Here is a 4,993-nt window from a genome sequence, read left to right on the forward strand (position 1 = left end):
AGTACTAGCCCAACCATCTAAAGGAACAAGTTGGGAAGAAAAGTAATAAGAGGGTAAAAAGGAAGGAAGTAGGCATTGAAAAGGGAGGATGTACACCCATTAGGAGGGCTGTAATCAAAAGATGGACATCCCAAGTGTTGGTGAGGATGCAGAGAATTTGGAACCCTCATACATCACTGGTGGGAATGCGAAATGGCACAGCAGCTTTAGAAAACAGTTTGATGGTTTCTTAAAAAGTTAAACATGCACTAACTACATGACCCCACAATTCTACTCCTAGGAATACACGCAAAGAAATGAAAAGATTTGTCAGCACAAAGCTGAGAAGCGAATATTCATAGTGAAACTATTAATAAGAGCCAAAAAGTGAAAGCAATCCAAGTACCCAGCACCTGGTAAGTGATAAACAAAATGTATGCTATGGACTGAATGTCTATGTTCTCCCAGAATTCATGTGTCGAAACCAAATCCCCAGTGTGTTGGTGTTTGGAGGTGGCGTCTTTGGGAGGTGATTAGGTCATGAAGGTAGAGCTCTCATGAATGGGATCAGTGCCCTTATAAAACAGACCCCACAGAGATCCCTCACCCCTTATAACATGTGAGGGTGCAGCAAAAAGACAGCCATCTATGAACAAGGAAGTGGGCCTCACCAGACACCAAATCTGCCAGCACCTTGATCTTGGACTTCACAGCCTCCAGAACTGTGAGAAATAAACTTCTGTTGTTTATAAGCCACCGGTCTGTGGTATTTTTTTATAGCAGCCCTAACAGACAGACAATATGCTATATTCATATAATGAAGTACTATTAGGTAACATAAAGGAATGAACAATTGATAAATATGTGTGGATGGATCTCAGAAGCATTATGTCAAGTGAAAGAAGCCAGACTCAAAAGACAACATATGGTTTAATTGCGTTCACATGAAATTTCTAGAAAAGGCAAAACTGTAGAGACAGAAAGCAGATGAGTGGTTGCCTGAGGCTGGGAGTAAGATCAGGAATCAACTATAGACGAACACAAGGGAACCGCGGCATGTGGGATCCTCCCGGACTGCGGCACGAACCCGTGTCCCCTGCATCGGCAGGCGGACTCTCAACCACTGAGCCACCAGGGAAGCCCTAACACAAGGGAACTTTTTGAATTGAAAGAAGTATTTCAAACTTGGATCGTGATGATGATTGCACAATTGCAGAAATTTACTAAAAATCACTGAATTATCCATTTACAATGAGTGAATTGTACAGTATATAAATTATCCCTCAATAAAGCTGTTAAAAGTAAAAAATAAATAAATGAAGGTAAGAGAAGAAGTGAAGAATAGGAAATATGGAGACAGTAGGAGCATTCATGGAATAGGAGAAAAGAAAGACATGCACAAATTCACAAAGAAGCCATATCACCACAGACTGTGGACGTAGGCATAGTGCTTCCTTGCCTTTTGTGTTTTATCCTTTATGTTAAGATTTTAGACAGAGATCTGCTGCTGCTACCGTGGCGGGCAGACCTTCAGGAGGCAGTGGGTGGCGGCGGCCGAGGCCAAGAGAAGATGGCAGATGGTGTGGACCACACACATTTACGTGGATGTGGGTGAAGAGTTCATCCAGGAAGCTGAATATGGTGGGCATGATCAGATAGATTTGTATGATGATGTCATCTCTTCATCTGCAAATAATGGAGATGCCCCAGAAGATCGGGATGACATGCATACTCTCCCACCAACTATTGGTGATGATGTAGGTAAAGGAGCAGCATCAAATGTTGTCTATACTATACTGGAAAGAGAATGGCATTGTATATTGGAAATCTAACATGGTGGACAACAGATGAAGACTTAACTGAAGCAGTTCATTCTTTGGGAGTAACTGATATTTTGGAGATAAAATTTTTGAAAATCAGGCAAATGGCCAGTCAAAGGGGTTTGCCCTTCTTGGTGTTGGATCTGAAGCATCCTCAAAAAAGGTAATGGATCTGTTGTCTAAAGGAGAACTTCATGGTCAGAATCCTGTTGTAACTCCATGCAATAAACAGTCCCTGAGTCAATCTGAAATGCAGTCCAGGAAAACTACACAATCAGGACAAATGTCTGGGGAAGGTAAATCTGGTCCTCTGGGAGGCAGTTCACGTGCAGCATTTCCACAAGGTGGTAGAGGACAGGCCTGTTTTCCAGGGGCTGTTCCTACTGGGGACAGATTTCTTGAACCAGCAGGACCAGGAGGGCCACCTCCACCTTTTCCAGCTGGACAGACTCCACCGCATCCAACCTTGGGTCCTCCAGGCCCACCCAGTCCACCAGGTCCTCCACCTCCTGGTCAGGTTCTGCCTCCTCCTTTAGCTGGGCCTCCTAATTGAGGAGATTGCCCTCCACCACCAGTTCTTTTCCTGGACAATCTTTTGGGCAGCCTCCATTGAGTCCGCTTCCTCCTGCTCCTCCACCTCCAGTTCCAGGCTACGGCCCCCTTCCTGGTCCACCACCTCCACAACAGGGACCACCTCCACTTCCAGGCCCCTTTCCACCTCACCCACCTGGGCCTCTTGGGCCACCCCTTACACTTGCTCCTCCTCCATATCTTCCTGGACCACCTCCAGGTGCCCCCCCACCAGCTCCACATGTGAACTCAGCTTTCTTTCCTCTACCAACTAACAGCGGCATGCCTACACCACATAGCTGGGGGCCACCACCAACAGATCCATATGGCCAGCCTCCACCATATGATAGGGGTGACTGTGGGCCTCCTGGAAGGGAAATGGATACTGCAAGAACACCATTGAGTGAAGCTGAGTTTGAAGAAATCATGAATAGAAATAGGGCAAAAAAAGATCACATTTCAATCTGAAAAAGTAACTATTAGCTCTAAGGCACTTGTCAAAAGCAATTATTTGAATTGCTTTACACTATTGTGACTAATTTGGAAAATCTTTTGAGTATGATTTAAGGTTTATTTCGATTTTACAGGGAAATGGATACTGCAAGAACACCATTGAGTGAAGCTGAGTTTGAAGAAATCATGAATAGAAATAGGGCAATCTCAAGCAGTGCTATTTCAAGACCTGTGTCTGATGCCAGTGCTGGTGATTATGGTGCTATTGAAACATTGGTAACTGCAATTTCTTTAATTAAACAATACAAAGTATCTGCTGATGATCGATGCAAAGTTCTTATTAGCTTTTTGCAAGATTGCCTTCATGGAACTGAATCCCAGTCTTATGGTTCTGGATCAAGACATGAACGATGAAGAGAAAGGGATCATAGTAGATCACGAGAAAAGAGTTGGCATCATAAATCCCACAGTGGAGATCGTCATGATGATTACTACAGAGAGAGAGGCAGAGAACGAGAGAGACACCGGGACCGGGACCGAGAGCATGACCGAGAGTGCGAGTATCTTCGTAGATAGAAGCTGAAGGAAGAAGAGCACCTTCCAAGACAAAACAGTCTTCATGGGGGAAAAATGATGCTTGTCCAGCAGTTTGCTTCTTGTGATTGAACTGAACCTGTAAGGATTCATGGATAAAATGAACAGGAATAGATCTGAATAAAGCAAATCTGCAAAAATGGTAACCAGTAACTCTTTTATTTTTTATGTTGCTTACCTGTTTTATATGAAGGAAACTTGTGTGATTTAGAAAGTTATAGCTTTTGCAACTTTATTACTGGTTATATACATTTGGCCATTATAATGGGCAAGCAATTGGGAAAAAAACGTCAAGTAAATGCTTGTTTTATAGTAGTTTGTTCTTATTAAAAATGTTCATATGATAATGACTGTAAACAGCACCACTTTGATTGCAATAGATGTAGTGTTGTAATAAACTGTTTAATGGGGAAAAATATTTTAGACAAATTGCACACTACCAGAGTTTACAAAATTTTAGAAATATTTGGTATGAACACCATAATTTCAAATGCTCTAACAGCTCAAGAAAATAGGTGCAGTAGAACACCACATATATATCTGCCACTGCTTCTTTGTATGTTAGATTTCCCTGAGCATTTGGCTTCTTCTTTTTTTTTTTTTTTAATTATTGTTTATTTATTTATTTATTTATTTTTGGCTTGGTTGGGTCTTCGTTTCTCTGCAAGGGCTTTCTCCAGTTGCGGCAAGTGGGGGCCACTCTTCATCGCGGTGCACAGGCCTCTCACTGTCGTGGCCTGTCTTGTTGCGGAGCACAGGCTCCAGCCGCGCAGGCTCAGCAGTTGTGGCTTACGGGCCCAGTTGCTCCACGGCATGTGGGATCTTCCCAGACCAGGGCTTAAACCCGTGTCCCCTGCATCGGCAGGCAGACTCTCAACCACTGCGCCATCAGGGAAGCCCAGGCTTCTTGATTTAACTCATACATAGTATATTACTTTTGCACCAAATGAATTATGCCAATGTTTTATGCCATTTTCAGTAGCTTGCAGTACCTATGGAGGCAAGTTGAATCACTTTGCTGTATACCTGGAACTAACACAATATTGTAAGTCAACTATAGTTAATTAATTATGCATCCTGCTAATTTACCAAATTCATTGATTAGCCCTTGATTTGTTAATATGGTGTATCACATTGATTGATTTGTGTATACTGAAGGATGCTTGCATTCCTGGGATAAACCCCACTTGAACATGGTGTGTGATCATTTTAATGTGCTGCTGGATTCTGTTTGCTAGTATTTTGTTGCAGATTTTTGCACCTATGTTCATCAGTGATATTGGCCTGTAAGTTTCTTTTTTTGTGACATCTTTGTCTGGTTTTAGTATCAGGGTGATGGTGGCCTAGTAGATTGAGTTTGGGAGTGTAACTCCCTCTGCTATATTTTGGAAGAGTTTGAGAAGGATAGGTGTTAGCTCTTCTCTAAATGTGTGAAAGAATTTGCCTGTGAAGCCATCTGGTCCTGGGCTTTTGTTTGTTGGAAGATTTTTAATCACAGTTTCAATTTCAGTGCTTTTGATTGGTCTGTTCATGTTTTCTATTTCTTCCTGGTTCAGTCTTGGAAGGTTGTACTTTTC

At 42.5% G+C, this 4,993-nt stretch overlaps 1 pseudogene; it reads left to right on the top strand.

Annotated features, from left to right (window-relative positions):
* The first annotated feature begins 1,549 nt into the window (after positions 1 to 1,549).
* LOC102990500 (cleavage and polyadenylation specificity factor subunit 6-like) lies at positions 1,550 to 3,398 on the top strand (annotated as a pseudogene).
* The last annotated feature ends 1,595 nt before the right edge of the window (positions 3,399 to 4,993 follow it).

Source organism: Physeter macrocephalus, chromosome 1, assembly GCF_002837175.3.
Source record: "Physeter macrocephalus isolate SW-GA chromosome 1, ASM283717v5, whole genome shotgun sequence".
Taxonomy (NCBI): Eukaryota; Metazoa; Chordata; class Mammalia; order Artiodactyla; family Physeteridae; genus Physeter; species Physeter macrocephalus.